Genomic DNA, 17066 nt, shown 5'->3' with positions numbered 1-17066 from the left:
GCCGGCATGACTGCATGGAGCGTCGTTACCTTCCCGCCGGAGCGGTACCTATTGATCTACTCACAGGGTAATGGGTACAAGATTAAAAGTGCTGATGTGGCAGGAGGTATGCAGGATTATAAAGTAAGTGCGGTGTGCGCTGTGCAGTAATCTTAGTTCTACTAAAGTGCTTCTAGGACTTTGCATTGGGGGTTCCTAATCTGAGAAGGCACATCGGAACAGCCAGGTCTTCAAGTTCTTTCTGAAGACTGCCAACGAAGGGGCCTGTCTAAGATCTTTTGGGAGGGCGTTCCAGAGTCGGGGGACCACCACAGAAAAGGCCCTGTCACACATCCCCACCAAACGCGCTTGCGACGCGGGCGGGATCACGAGCAGGGACTCCTCAGATGACCGGAGTGAACGTGTGGGTTCGTAGACGGAGATGCGGTCACGCAGGTAGGGTGGTCCCAAGTAATAATAATACTTTATTTATACCCCGCTCCATCTCCCCCAGGGAGACTCGGGGCGGCTTACGTGAGGCCACGCCCATCAATACAATAAACATAGTATTATTTATTTTATTTATTTATTTGACTTGTATACCTCTACCCCCAATTTGGCTCGGAGCGGTTTACAGCAGTAGATTAAAACAATACAATTAACTTTAAAATACAATAAAAACGAGAACAGACAAAGTCCTGAGTTATTCACCTATCGAAAGCTTGTCGGAAAAGAAAGGTTTTACAGGCTTTCCGAAAAGCAAGTAGCTCTCGGATAGATCGGGTTTCAACTGGCAAGGCATTCCATAAATAAGGGGCCACAACCGAGAAGGCTCTCTGCCTAGTCGAGGACAGGTGATAAGTCCGGATGTTGGGGACTTCAAGCAAATTTTGATCCTCGGACCAAAGTAATCTCTGGGGTTGGTATAAGGGGGAGAAGTGGGCCCTCAGGTACGCCGGCCCCAGACCATATAAGGCCTTAAAGGTTAGTACCAGCACCTTGAAAGTGATCCGGTACTCAATCGGAAGCCAGTGTAGCTTTTGGAGAATTGGGGTGATACAACACCTTGACGGCACCCAAAGTGCCGCCGCATTTTGCCCCAGCTTCAGTTTCCGGATCACTGACCAAGAAAGGCCAATGTAGAGGGCATTACAGTAGTCAAGCCTCTAGATGACCATCGCCTGGATCACCGTAGCCAGGTTGTTCCTAGATAGAAAGGGAGCCAGTCGCCTAGCCTGACGTAGATGGAAAAACGGAGATCTGCTCACAGCAGAGACCTGGGCCTCCATTGTGAGCAGCAGAGGGTCCAATAAGATACCAAGGCTTCTTATAGAAGGTGACGGACGTAGTGTCTCGCCATCCAGGGTAGGCAGCTGGACCTCCCTCCCACCCGGACGGCCCAGCCAAAGGATCTCCATCTTCGCTGGGTTCACCCTCAACCTGCTGGCACGCAACCATCCAGTCACGGCCTCCAGGCACTGATGGAAATTTTTGGGTACGGAGTCCGGCCGGCCCTCCATCCTCAGAATGAGCTGAGTGTCGTCAGTGTACTGGTAGCACTCAAGCCCAAAGCTTCGCACCAGTCGAGCAAGTGGTTGCATATAGATGTTAAATAGTAGAGGAGAGACACAAAAACATAACAAAACCAAAATATAAAATACATAGAATGCAAAGACCAATATAATAGACAACACAGCAATATAAAATCAAACATCAAAACACAGAGGAATTTCACTGGGCAGGGCCAATTCAAGAATAAAAATTTTAAATTATTAAAAACACGGGGAGAGAGGGCAGTGTAAAATTGTCGTGAAGGGGGATCCGGGGATGAGGAAGGATTTAATTGCACGAACCATAAAATAAAGTGCTTCTGAGGTCATTTTGGTTGGGGAGTGTCCTACATTCAATCATTGAAGGCACATTGGAATAACCAGGTTTTCAGGTTCCTCCTGAAGATTGCCAGCATGGGGGCTTGCTTAATGTCTCTGGGGAGTGAGTTCCAGAGCCAGGGGGCCACCACAGAGAAGGCCCTCTCATCCCCACAAGTGGCACTTGCGATGCGGGCGGGAGCAAGAGAAGGGCTTCTCCGGAAGATCGAAGATATCGTGTGCGTTCATACACACAAATGTGGTCGCTCAGGTAGGTGGGTCCCAAACCGTTCAGGGCTTTGTAGGTCAAAACCTGCACCTTGAATTGGGTCCGGAAAATAAACGGCAGCCAGTGGAGCTCCTTAAACAGGAGGGTTGACCTCTCTCTGTAATTCGCACCAGTTTATTATTATTATTATTATTATTAATAATAATAATAATAATTTATGTATACCCCGCTACCGTCTCCCAAGGGACTCGGTGCGGCTTACATGAGGCTGAGCCCACAATACATCAATAATAAAAGCAATAACAACAAATAATACAAAACAATAAAATAAAACTCATAACAAAAATAAGCAATAAACATTAACAGTAAGACAACGACATTTAATGGCTGGGCCAAATGTAATAATTAAAATTTAAAGATAATGCTGAGCATGAACAGATGAAATACGAACTAGGATGGAGTTTTCAGAGAGGGATGGGGCATGCAGACATTCCTAGATCCATAGTAAAATGCATTTAGAGGACATGTTGCTGGGAGTTAATAATCTGGCTGCCTCCCGTTGGACCAATTGGAATTTCTGGGCCGTCTTGAAGGGCAGCCCCACGTAGAGCGCATTGCAATAGTCCAATCTAGAGGTAACTAAGGCGTGGACCACCGTGGCCAAATCCGACTTCACGAGGTATGGTTGCAGCTGGCGCACGAGCTTCAATTGTGCGCCTGCCACCGCCGACGCCTGATCTTCAAGCGTCAGCGCTGAGTCTGTCAAAATCCTTTTAACACAGGTGTTCCCACTTTGACCAGGGACCACTTTGACCAGAGACTACTTGACCAGAGACCACTTTGACCAGGGACTACTTGACCAGGGACCACTTTGACCAGGGACCACTTTGACCAGGGACTACTTGACCAGGGACCACTTTGACCAGGGACCACTTTGACCGGGGACCACTTTGACCAGGGACCACTTTGACCAGGGACTACTTCGCTAGGGACTACTTTGACCAGAGACTATTTGACCAGGAACCACTTTGACCAGGGACCACTTTGACCAGGGACCACTTTGACTAGGGACCACTTTGACCAGGGACTACTTGACCAGGGACCATTTTGACCAGGGACTACTTGGCTAGGGACCACTTTGACCAGGGACCACTTTGACCAGGGACTACTTGACCAGGAACCACTTTGACCAGGGACCACTTTGACTAGGGACCACTTTGACCAGGGACTACTTGACCAGGGACCACTTTGACCAGGGACCACTTTGACCAGGGACTACTTGACCAGGGACCACTTTGACCAGGGACCACTTTGACCAGGGACTACTTGGCTAGGGACCACTTTGACCTGGGACTACTTGGCCAGGGACCACTTTGACCAGGGACCACTTTGACCAGGGACCACTTTGACTAGAGACCACTTGACCAGGGACCATTTTGACCAAGGACCACTTTGACCAGGGACCATTTTGACCAGGGACCACTTTGACCAGGGACTACTTGACCAGGGACCACTTTGACCAGGGACCACTTTGACCAGAGACTACTTGACCAGGGACCACCTTGACCAGGGACCAATTTGACCAGGAACCACTCTCCAACATTAGTACCAAAAGGGTTATGAATCAGTTTTTGGTCAACTTTAGACTCAGTTTGGGGTGCTGATTCAGGAAATTGAATTGGATAGACTACATATTGAATATTGAATATTGAATAGACTGAATATTGAATATTGTTGATTATTGTAATGTTGTAAACCGCGTTGAGTCGCCAATGTAGGCTGAGAAACGGCGGTATACAAGTGCAGTAATAAAATAAATAATAAATAAATACATCAGCTCTAGCTTCTGATACAGAACATATGCCGAGTCTCCTTATGGAAAGAAAACAACAACAACAACAACAACAACATCTCCTTGCTCTGAGATTGGTGGCTGGCTGAACGGTCTGCGCTCTTCAAGCTCACGGTGTTATTCTGTTGTTGTGTTTGGTTTTATTGAAAGTAAACCAGAGCGTCTCCTCCTCCTGAATTATTTGTGAAGCAATGCTTCTCGGATGTAGTTGTTCAGTCAGAGGGAAATGCTTTTCCCCGAAGCCTCCGGTGGTTTTTCTTGCCCGATTCAGAGAGGGGATAAAAGGCAACGCGTTTCCTCGAGGGCAGGCGACAGAGTTATTAGTTTCCCACTATTGTTTTTTCGGGGGCCGGTGACATTTTCCCGGCGCATTGGCGGGCGGCCCTAAGGTGACGCGTCGGCTCTAATTGGTGCCATCGTTCACCGCCGTCCTCCCGGAGACAAAACAGGCAAGCCAGCCTTGCTCAGTCGATGCAGGTCCAATCCCTGGGGGGGAATCGGGGGACCAAATGCGCTCCGTCTCCCTGTAAAACAACAACTGGGCCGCAGCAAAGGCAGGAACTGCTTTGTAATCCCTTTCGATGTCAAGTAATTGTCGTTGGAGAGTGCTTTCTACCCCACTGTCATGGCCTCTCTGCCCCGAACCATTGACCTGGACCTGGGCCCATGTCTCTGGGACTGATCGCCTCTCATTACCACCAGTTTCTGACCCAGGAAACAGAAGGAGAAGGATGCTATTCTGGCAGGGTTTGTTTCATCCACTGTAGTTTGCTGCTGCTGCTGCTGTTGTTGTTATGTACCTTCAAGGTGTTTTGACCCTAAAGCAAACTTATCATTGGGTTGTCTTCTCAAGAAGTCGCATCTACCATGGCTTTCCTCTGAAGCTGAGAGTGGGACTCACCCAAAGCCATTTGATTTGCATTCAAATCACCCCTGACAGATGGCCATCCAGCCTCTGTTTAAAAGCCTCCAAAGAAGGAGCCTCCACCACACTCTGGGGCAGAGAGTTCCACTGCTGAACGGCTCTCACAGTCAGGAAGGTCTTCCTCATGTTCAGATGGAATATCCTTTCTTGCAGTTTGAAGGCATTCTTCCATTGTGTCCTAGTCTCCAAGGAAGCAGAAAGGAAGCTTGCTCCCTCCTCCTCCCTGTGGCTTCCTCTCACATATTTATACATGGCTATCATATCTCCTCTCAGCCTTCTCTTCTTCAGACTAAACATGCCCAGCTCCTTAAGCCGCTCCTCATAGGGCTTGTTTTCCAGGCCCTTGATCATTTGACCCTTGATCAAGGGTTTTCCAGACCCTTGATCGCCCTCCTCTGGACACATTCCAGCTTAGAGTCAATATCTCTCTTGAATTGTGGTGCCCAGAATTGGACACAATATTCCAAGTAAAGTGGTCTAACCAAAGCGGAATAGAGCATGGGGAGCATGACTTCCCTAGATCTAGACACTATGCTCCTATTGATGCAGGCCAAAATCCCATTGGCTTTTTTTGCTGCCACATCACATTCCTGGCTCATGTTCCCCTTCCCCTCCACGAGGACTCCAAGATCTTTTTCCCACATCCTGCTCTCAAGCCAGGCCTCATTGTTCCCCATTCTGTCTCTTTGCATTTCGTTTTTTTCTGCCTAAGTGGATCACATAGCATTGAGCAGTGGCCATTAAAGTGGTGTCAAGCTGCATTGTAGTGTAGATGCACCCTGAGAAGAGCAAAATATTTGCAAGCCAATGCTCCAGCAACACCAAATAGTGGCAAGAGCAGGAGGAGTCATATGGCAAAGGCCGAGTCAGGATCCTGAACGGGACATGAGTTGGCATCAAAGTTAGCATCATGGGACTGGACACCATGGACAATTGCATGCTCCTCCCATCATGGGCCAGAATTGTTTTGCTCACCTGCGGAGTTACAACAGCTTAGTCTTTGTCCTGTTTTAGAGCCTAATCCTTCAAGTCTTGCAGATTCAGTGCTGAAGGAAACAAGGTGGAGGGCCCTTCTTTGGAAACTTTGAAACAGAGGCTGGATGGCCATCTGTCAGGGGTGCTTTGAATGCAATTTTCCTGCTTCTTGGCAGAATGGGGTTGGACCGGATGGCCCAGGAGGTCTCATCCAACTCTAGGAATCTAGGATTTTGTGATTCTAAGGGGCATTGCCACAAGAGCAGGAATCAAAGCTCCCTCTCCTTCCTCTTCCTCCTCTTCCTCATTCTCCTTAGCATGCGCCGACCATGCTTCATATTCCCAACCTGATCACCTTAAATCTTCCTTAAGTGATATCTTCTCAGGTTAATTAATCTCCGGGCTTAAACTTGCTGCGAGCAGCAGGCAGTCTGTCCCGAAGTCAGCCATGTTACGATTGCATCGCCTAATACTGTTTATCCTGCATTAGTGTTTACTTAAGGAGAAAATTGATCTGTAATTGATATTTCAATCTTCCAGAGCTGATGTGAGGAGAGACTTGAAGGCCGCCGTCAGTGGCAGGCGGGAGAGATATTCAGAACCGGGAAGATTTGGGTGAAACCTCTTTCCTCTCCATCCAAACAGGAGGAGAACTTAGTTGGTTCTGGTGACCTTCTCCATCTTGTGGGTTTTCCCAAAAATGAATCAAAATTATAGAAGAAGAAAGGTCGTCTAATGATTACACTATGGAACAAAACTTGAAAAATGGGCACCACAATTCAAGAGAGATATTGACAGGCTGGAAAGTGTCCAGAGGAGGGTGACTAAAATGATCAAGGGTCTGGAGAACAAACCCTATGAGGAGCGGCTTAAGGAGCTGAGCATGTTTAGCCTGAAGGCTGAGAGGAGATATGATGAGGGCCATGTATAAATATGTGAGAGGAAGCCACAGGGAGGAGGGAGCCAGCTTGTTTTCTGCTTCCTTGGAGACTAGGACGCGGAACAATGGCTTCAAACTACTGTTGGCCTGTATCAAGAGGAGCATAGTGTCTGGATCTAGGGAAGGGTTAGACCTCACCTGGAATATTGTGTCCAGAGGAGGGCGACTAAAATGATCAAGGGTCTGGAGAACAAGCCCTATGAGGAGCGGCTTAAGGAGCTGAGCATGTTTAGCCTGAAGAAGAGAAGGCTGAGAGGAGATATGATGAGGGCCATGTATAAAAATGTGAGGGGAAGCCACAGGGAGGAGGGAGCAAGCTCCTCTTGATGCAGGCCAAAATCCCATTGGCTTTTTTTGCCACCACATCACATTCCTGGCTCATGGTCCCCTTCCTCCCCACAAGGACTCCAAGATCTTTTCCACATGTACTGCTCTTGAGCCAGGCCTCATCGTCCCCCATTCTGTATCTTTGCGTTTCGTTTTTTCTGCCTAAGTGGAGTCTCTTGCATTTGTCCCTGTTCATAGAATCATAGAATCCTAGAGTTGGAAGAGACCTTTTGGGCCATCATCCAGTCCAACCCCATTCTGCCAAGAAGCAGAAACATTGCATTCAAATCACCCCTGACAAATGGCCATCCAGCCTCTGCTTAAAAGCTTCCAAAGAAGGAGCCTCCACCACACTCCGGGGCAGAGAGTTCCACTGCTGAACGGCTCTCACAGTCAGGAAGTTCTTCCTCATGTTCAGATGGAATCTCCTCTCTTGTAGTTTGAAGCCATTGTTCCATTGCGTCCTAGTCTCCAGGGAAGCAGAAAACAAGCTTGCTCCCTCCTCCTCCCTGTGGCTTCCTCTCACATATTTATACATGGCTATCGTCATATCTCCTCTCATCCTTCTCTTCTTCAGGCTAAACATGCCCAGTTCCCTAAGCCGCTCCTCATAGGGCTTGTTCTCCAGACCCTTGATCATTTTAGTCACCCTCCTCTGGACACATTCCAGCTTGTCAATATCTCTCTTGAATTGGACACAATATTCCAGATGTGGTCTAACCAAAGCAGAATAGAGGGGTAGCATTACTTCCTTAGATCTAGACACTAGGCTCCTATTGATGCAGGCCAAAATCCCATTGGCTTTTTTTGCCGCCACATCACATTCCTGGCTCATGTTTAACTTGTTGTCCATGAGGACTCCAAGATCTTTTTCACACGTACTGCTCTCGAGCGAGGCATCGTCCCCCATTCTGTATCTTTGCATTTCATTTTTCCTGCCAAAGTGGAGCCTCTTGCATTTGTCCCTGCTGAACTTCATTGTGTTAGTTTTGGCCCATCATCTCTCTAATCTGTCAAGATTGTTTTGAATCTTGCTCTTGTCCTCTGGAGTCTTGGCTCTCCCTCCCAACTTGGTCCCGTCTGCAAACTTGATGATCCTGTTTTCTCGCCCTTCATCTAAATAAATAAATAAATAAATAAATCCAGGCAGGTGTTTTAGGTATTGCGTTCTACAAATAAGCCCAGAGATGGCAGAGATTGGTGACTCATGAGAAGCAGGCAGATGTCATAGGACGCCTAGCAAAAAGCCCAACGGGAGGAAGGCAATATGGTGGACCTCCCATGCCTTGCAAATGCAAGGATGGCAGTGGCAACGCGTACATCTGCACTCGCCCTGAGGCGAAACACAGATTTTCTTTGACGCTGTTCAGCAAAAACCACCAGCCTCCCACACATCACTCTTTGCAGGAACAAAGCAGTACGATCTGTCCATTTATTTATAGCCTCGATCCCGAGGTCTCAGGGCGGTTTAGTACGAAACCAATCTGAACATTTGAAAACAGTATGATGATGATGAAGAAGACATTTTAAAAGCACATTCGACCATTTAAAAATGGCAAGCTGAAAGTGATTTTAACGCATCTGAAATGATTCGAGGCTCCAGAGATTGTGTTGTTTAAGGTGGTGATCTTCTCTGAAGCTTCCCTTCAGGTCGTTCAATGGACCTTCCGTCCAAATGGGATGTTTCCCACTCAGAGGCGGCCCTAGGTAATTTTCAACGGTAAGCAAACAGTATTTGCCCCCCCCCCCCCCCGCCCCAACCAATCATTGATATATATATTTTGTTTGTCGTGGGAGTTCTGTGTGCCATATTTGGTTCAGTTCCATCATTGGTGGAGTTCAGAATGCTCTTTGATTGTAGGTGAACTATACATCCCAGTAACTGCACTTGCCGCACTTGCTCCCTTGCCTGGCCCGCTTTGGGTCCGGAGGCGTGCCTGAAGACCCCGGCGTGTTCACCAAAAGTCACCTCTTCTCCTGACTTTCTCCTCAGCCATTGGGACCGAGAGAGAGAGAGAGGTGGAGATGCCCACCTTTCCTGAAGGAAGGCGCAAAAACTAAGGAGGAAGCGGAGGTGGGAGATACCTCTAGTTAGAGGGGCTCTCTCTCTCTCTCTCTTGGTCCCAATGGCTGAAGAGAACGTCAGGAGAAGAGGCGACGTTCGGTGCGCACGCTGGGGTCTTCAGACACACCTCCGGACCCAAAGCGGGCCAGGCGCGGCGGCTCTGCCCCTTGGCCCACCCGCGGATTGGGGAGAGGAGAGGAGGCAGGTGGAGCGCTGGGGGATTGGGAAAGGGAGCCGGTCATGGGGAAGGGATCGAACGCAGAGAATGATTGAGTGCTGGCTCTGCTCGCGCACCTGGTGGCCGGGTGAAGCAGGAACAAGAGGGGCTAGGTGAGGCTCAAGGGCCCGGCCCCTTTGGGAAGAGGATCACCCGGCAGCAAGGCAAGAAAGCCGAGGCTCCCCCCGGACTGCTAGGGCTGTTGTGAGCTGAGGGGGAGCTCCTCAAGTGGCGGTGGAGGGGCATTGGCCACGGTAGTACACGCTCTGGTCACATCCCGCCTTGACTACTGCAACGCTCTCTACGTGGGGCTGCCCTTGAAGATCGCCCGGAAGCTTCAGCTAGTCCAGCGCGCGGCAGCCATGTTACTAACAGGAGCGGGATGCAGGGAGCATACAACGCCCTTGTTGTCCCAGCTCCACTGGCTGCCGATCTGCTACCGGGCCCAATTTAAGGTGCTGGTCTTGGCCTACAAAGCCCTAAACGGTTCCGGCCCAAAATACCTTTTTGACCGCATCTCGGCCTATGAGCCCACGAGGACCTTGAGATCGTCTGGGAAGGCCCTTCTCTCGATCCCGCCTGCCTCTCAGGCACGCCTGGCGGGGACGAGGGATAGGGCCTTCTCGGTGGTGGCCCCCCAGCTGTGGAACACCCTCCCTGTAGACATCAGACAGGCGCCCTCCCTTATGACATTCTGCAAAAGACTAAAGACATGGTTATTTGAGAAGGCGTTCGACTAAGTGCTACAACAATTGGCAATGATGACTGGAACGGAATATGGATAACGAGATTGGTTTATGATTCTACGATGAGACGGTGCGGATGCTTTAGTGTAATTGTACTATTGATTGCTATGTTGATATTATTGTTGTGATATTCCCTTATTGTAAACTGTTTTTATATGTTGTACACCGCCGTGAGTCGCCCTAGGGCTGAGAATGGCGGTCAACAAATGCAGTAAATAAATAAATAAATAAATAAAATTTACAGAGGCGCCTCTGCACCCCTGGCATGAAAAAGTGTTTCTGCGACCGCTTACTTCGCATAATGGACGAGCCGCCCCTGTTCCCACTCTAGCTATTCCTCTCCCAAATTGCACGTAACGAATGAGGCATTGCATTATGCAATATTTAAGAATGGATACATGGGGGATGTGGCGGCTTAGGTATTATTTCTGGGATTAGTCGGACAGGAACGTCCCCATCTGCGTCGTGCACCAAATGTGTCACAATAAGCAGGTGGAGAAAATTACCTGGATCAGAAATTGCCTCCCTTCTGGATGTTTTCCTGGTCTTGGCAGAGAAACGACACGGCGGTGGATTGTTTTCCCGAAACCACGAGAGCTTTGAGAGCATTGTGTTGGCGCCATTCGAAACTGACCCACATCCTTCAGCAAAAAACCAAGCAGGCCTCCTTTTGTCAACGCACAGATTTTTCAGAAACAGACGGAGTTGATGCGTGTGTGTCTCTGCCAGGCGGGAACCGAGAGAACCTTTTGTGCCTCGATCGGCTTGCGATGCGTCTTTCTTCTTTGGATGACCTCCAACTGGGCTATTTCATTACATTAAAGGGCCTTAAAGATTGCAGAAGAAAGGACGGAGAAAGAAGCGGGAAGGGAGGGAATCAGAGAGAAAGAGATGGAGAAGAGCTTCGGGGGAATTTTGCAGTCGCCATTCTCCTAGAGATTGCAGGACTGATTGCCAACCATGTTGCTTCCGAGGAGTGACCTTCACTGCAATGGCATGGTCACTGCTCAGATCATTGGTTGGCCACTTCGGGCATACACTGGCATCCATTGCAACCCTTTGGCCGCTTCCCAGCATGCAAAGATACTCCACTTTGGCAGAAAAAACGAAATGCAAAGATACAGAATGGGGGACGAGGCCTGGCTCGAGAGCAGTACGTGTGGAAAAGATCTTGGAGTCCTCGTGGACAACAAGTTAAACATGAGCCAGGAATGTGATGTGGCGGCAAAAAAAGCCAGTGGGATTTTGGCCTGCATCAATAGGAGCATAGTGTCTAGATCTAAGGAAGTCATGCTCCCCATGCTCTATTCTGCTTTGGTTAGACCACATCTGGAATATTGTGTCCAATTCTGGGCACCACAATTCAAGAGAGAGATTGACAAGCTGGAATGTGTCCAGAGGAGGGCGACTAAAATGATCAAGGGTCTGGAGAACAAGCCCTATGAGGAGCGGCTTAGGGAACTGGGCATGTTTAGCCTGAAGAAGAGAAGGCTGAGAGGAGATATGATGAGAGCCATGTATAAATATGTGAGAGGAAGCCACAGGGAGGAGGAGGGAGCAAGCTTGTTTTCTGCTTCCTTGGAGACTAGGATGCAATTGAACAATGGCTTCAAACTACAAGAGAGGAGATTCCATCTGAACATTAGGAAGAACTTCCTGACTGTGAGAGCCATTCAGCAGTGGAACTCTCTGCCCCAGAGGGAGTGTGGTGGAGGCTCCTTCTTTGGAAGCTTTTAAACAGAGGCTGGATGGCCATCTGTCAGGGGTGCTTTGAATGCAATATTCCTGCTTCTTGGCAGAATGGGGTTGGACTGGATGGCCCATGAGGTCTCTTCCAACTCTTTGATTCTATGATTCTATGATTCTATGAAAGGCTGCCAAACAAGCTCTCAAATTATCAAAGCATGATGAAAAAAGAAACTAGATTGAGCCATGATCAACATGGATCCATTTCTCTGTCTTCACCCAGATTTCCCAAAAGCAAGATTGTTTAATTTGACGGGGGGCAGCTATGAGAGACTTCGAGGGTCCATGAGACTTTTGGGGGGGGGGCTACAAAAACAAAAACAAAATGCTGTTGTTGATGTTTCTGGTCTCCAAATGTCCCCTAGGGAAGATGAGGGCAGTTCCACCATTTGTTGTTGTTGTTCATTCGTTCAGTCATTTCCGACTCTTCGTGACCTCATGGACTAGCCGACGCCAGTGCTCCCTGTCGGCTGTCACCACCCTCAGCTCCTTCAAGGTCAAGCCAGTCACTTCAAGGATGCCATCCCTCCACCTTGCCCTTGGTCGGCCCCTCTTCCTTTTTCCTTCCATTTCCCCCAGCATCATTCTTTAGGAGGAGCTTGAAAACATGGTTGTTCCAGTGTGCCTTCCCAGAATAATGAACTCTTAGCATTATGTCCTCTAAAAGCACTTTATACTGATTTAAGAGTGCCTGTACATTTCTACCAATGCCCCATCTCCTCTATCTTGTTCATGCCCAGCATTATTTTTTAAATATACCTCACCTCCCTCACTACCTCTGAGGATGCTTGCCATAGATGCAGGCGAAACGTCAGGAGAGAATGCCTCTAGAACATGGCCATACAGCCTGAAAAAACCTACAACAATCCATTATTTTTTAAACTTCAATTACATTTGGCCCAGCCTTAGTTTTTTAAATGTGCATTGTGTTTTTGTTTATGTTTATGCTATTTGTGTATGAGATTTATTTTAATTTCTTTGCTTGTATTGTGATTGTTATTACTTGTATTGATGTGTTGTGGGCTCAGCCTCATGTAAGCCACACCGAGTCCCTTGCAGAGATGGTAGCGGGGTATAAATAAAGGATTATTATTATTATTATTATTATTATTATTATTATTATTATTATCTTCTCCAAGCTTTCCTTTCTTCTCATGATGTGGCCAAAATACTTCATCTTGGCCTCTCATCTCCTTCCCTCCAATGAGCTTTAGTCGGGCTTTCTTTCCTGGAGGATGGACTGGTTGGATCTTCTCGCAGTCCAAGGCACTCTCAGAACTTTCCTCCAACACCACAGCTCAAAAGCATCTCTCTTCCTTCGCTCAGCTTTCCTTATGGTGCAGCTCTCACATCCATAGGTGAATACCATTGCTTTAACTATGCGGATCTTTGTTGCCAGTCTGATGTCTCTACTCTTCACTGTTTTATCAAGATTGGCCCTTGCTCTCCTCCCAAGAAGGAAACGTCACCTGATTTCCTGGCCTCAGTCTGTGTCTGCACTCATCTTTGCACCTAGAAATACAAACCCTGTTGTGGCCTCCATGTTTTCTCCCTCTATTTCCCAGTTGTCAATCATTCTTCTTGCCATAATCCTGGTTTTTTTTTTTTCATGTTTAGCTGCAACCCAGCTTTTGCGCTTTCTTCTTTCACCTTGATTAGAAGGCTCCTCAGCTCCTCCTCACTTTTGGCCATCAAAGTGATATCATCTGCATATCTAAAGCTGTTAATGTTTCTTCCAGCCATTTTCATCCCAGCCTTGCATTCGTCAAGCCCCGCGCATACACCATACAACTCCCCAAAACCCATTTTTCTCAATGAACAGATATTGCTCGTGATTCCCATCCCTTAGGCAAGAACTCCACTGTTGCTGATCATCCCCTTCATCCTGACCAGCTTCCAAATTGGGCCACTCCGTCTATGGCCTTGTTGGGAATATGCTTGGCATCACAATCTCTGCAGGAATTAGTTCTGAGTCCAGCCAGAGCAATGGTCACCTTAGGGCGACTGCTGATGCCAAACCAACAGCAGCCAAAGAACCTGGGTTAACCAAGCAGAACCCTGGCCCATAGCTGGGACACATTACATACTCATTGGTTTTTTGGGTCGAGGACCAGTGATGTCTCCATCTTCTTTGAAGGCTCATTGCTACAGATGTCATTGCTTCTGATAGGGACATAACTACTGGTTTGATCTGCACCCAAGGCCATGTGAGGGTGCATGACAGAGGTATCCACACATTGAGTAGGTCTCTCATTAAAGCAATGGTGGCATTGGGTCCTACCTCAGATTCAGCACATTGCAAAGCTCCTGTATAGCTAAGAATTGGGGACTTGCCAACTTGCCAGCTTGCTAACTTTCCAGCTTCCCAACTTGCCAGCTTCCAAACTTGCCAGCTTCCCAACTTGCTTCCTTGCCAACTTTACAACTTCCTAACTTGCCAACTTCACAACTTTCTAACTTGCTAACTCGCAAACTTTCCACCTTCACAACTTCACAACATCATATCTCGCCAACTTTCCACCTCCACAACTTCACAACTTCCAAACTCATCAACTTTCCTCCTTCACAACTTCACAACTTCCTAACTCGCCAACTTTCCACCTTCACAACTTCACAACTTCCTAACTCGCCAACTTTCCACCTTCACAACTTCCTAACACACCAACTTTCCACCTTCACAACTTCCTAATTTGCCAACTTTCCAGTTCAAAACTTCACAACGTCCTAACTCGCCAACTTTCCACCTTCAAAACTTCACAACTTCCTAACACACCAACTTTCCACCTTCACAACTTCCTAATTTGCCAACTTTCCAGTTCAAAACTTCACAACTTCCTATTTTGCCAACTTTCCAGTTCAAAACTTCACAACTTCGTAACTCACCAACTTTCCACCTTCACAACTTCCTAACTTGCCAACTTTCCACTTCAAAACTTCACAACTTCCTAACTCGCCAACTTTCCACCTTCAAAACTTCACAACTTCCTAACTTGCCAACTTTCCACCTTCACAACTTCCTAATTTGCCAACTTTCCAGTTCAAAACTTCACAACTTCCTAACTCGCCAACTTTCCACCTTCACAACTTCCTAACTCCCAACTTTCCACCTTCACAACTTCCTAATTTGCCAACTTTCCACTTCAAAACTTCACAACTTCCTAACTCACCAACTTTCCACCTTCACAGTTTCACAACTTCCTAATTTGCTAACTTTCCACTTCAAAACTTCACAACTTCCTAACTTGCCAACTTTCCACCTTCATAACTTCACAACTTCCTAATTTGCCAACTTTCCACTTCAAAACTTCACAACTTCCTAACTTGCCAACTTTCCACCTTAAACATTTCACAACATCATATCTCGCCAACTTTCCACCTTCATAACATCATATCTCGCCAACTTTCCACCTTCACAACTTCATATCTCGCCAACTTCCCGCTTTCACATCTTCACAACTTCCTAACTTGCCAATGTCCCAGCTTCCCAGCTTCCTAACTTCCTTAACTTCCTACCTTACCAACTTCCCAATGTACCAACTTGGGTATGTACCAACTTGGAACGTTGAGAAGTTGGGCTTGGTGCCATTGTCCCATGCAATATCATCCTTTTACTCAAATACTCTTTCACGTGGCTGAGCAGCAGATTTCTCTGTCTTCACATTGTTCTTGAATTCATGAGCCGTAGGTTTTGAGGACAAATACACCCTGAGGGACTTCCACATCTGTGTTGACCAGTCATGTGCATTCCTCCCCTCCCTCCCTCCTTCTCTCTCTCTCTCTCATTCCAAAAGCTGAAAACTTCTCTGCATCCCCTTCTAGGGCGGTCTAGCAAAACACACCATTGTGTGCCTCGTTGTGCCCGACACAATGGCTTCTGGTTCTCTTCTGCTGTACTGCGGCAATGTTCGCTTTCTACTTTTCTCCAGAAAAGATTGGCAACAGCTCTGAGCTCGGCTGTAGTTCAGTCACCTTTGCTTTCAGCGGCGGTTGTTTTCATAATTCGAAGCATGTGGGGAAAGTGAATGCAATGCCTCAACCTTCCCTTTCCCATTTTCCAAAAAGAAAAGAAAAGACGGGGGTGTCTCTAAAATGCCCAGCCAAGTAGAATGCAAACAGGCATTGCCATCTTTGGCTCCAAAGGCCTCCTCTCGCTGTCTCTATCCTCATGGATTTTGGCACGTGAGAGGTCCCTCTCAGAACCCAGCGCTTGGCTCTCTGGTTTTTTTGCAGGAAGCAACATAAGAGGCACGATAGAACATTCTGGGATCTATTTATGGACTATTGTTGCTCTCTTGCGCCTCAACGCTCCTTCCTGCTTTTGCCAGCCTTTCCTCGCCGAGGATAAATGACGGCGGCCTGGCTTCCTTCGGCCGGCTTACCTCTCTGGAGCGACTGAGCCCTGGGCCGCTGCCAGGAGGCTGTGGCGGGCTTCCCAAGTGAGCAAACACTCCTTTACCCCTGGCAGTTTCGCCCTGCGCCCGCCATCTGTTTTGCACTGTTTGGAAAGAGAAACAAATGTCCTTGCTACAAAGCTGACAACGGGCCTTGCAGGGAACCTGCCTGCGTGGCTAAACGGAGGCCGCACAAACAAGACGAGCCTTGAGGCTCGCTTTGCCTTAAATGGCCACTGAAAGCAAGGGAGGGGATCTTGCGGCACTCCAACTGCTGGTAGGCTGCAGTTCCCATCCGCCAGTGTAATCAACGGCAAAGACTGCTGGGAGGTGCACTCCAACAACATCTGGTTGGACCCCGAATGAAGAATGAGTTGCATCTGAAGGTTTGCTATCTCAAAGGTTTTAGATAAGTGTTCAACTTGTGTTCATCCTGAGCAATATGGAGTGGACAAGGCAAAACAGGAAAGGCAACCCAAAATAGGTGAAGAAGTAGTCAAGGAATACCTCTGGACTCCTTAAGTCCTCAAAAAACTTGTTTTCCAGATCTTTGACCATTTTGGTAGTCTTCCAGCTTGTTGATATCCTTCTTGGACTCTAGTACCCAGAACTGGACACAATATATACTACATTTCTTCAATTCTAAGTGCTTTCCCCCTATATAAAGAGGAAAGGCGAACCAAAATAGGTAACGAAGTAGTCAAGGAATGCCTGGCTATGCTAAACAAATTACCAAAATTGTGCTTTTCCTGAATGACTTCATGGAGGTTGGACTTCATGGTCTATCTAAAATGGGGTCCATCTTG

The sequence above is a fragment of the Anolis sagrei genome, chromosome 7 (assembly GCF_037176765.1).
Source record: "Anolis sagrei isolate rAnoSag1 chromosome 7, rAnoSag1.mat, whole genome shotgun sequence".
Lineage (NCBI taxonomy): Eukaryota > Metazoa > Chordata > Lepidosauria > Squamata > Dactyloidae > Anolis > Anolis sagrei.
This window is presented reverse-complemented; position numbering follows the sequence as displayed.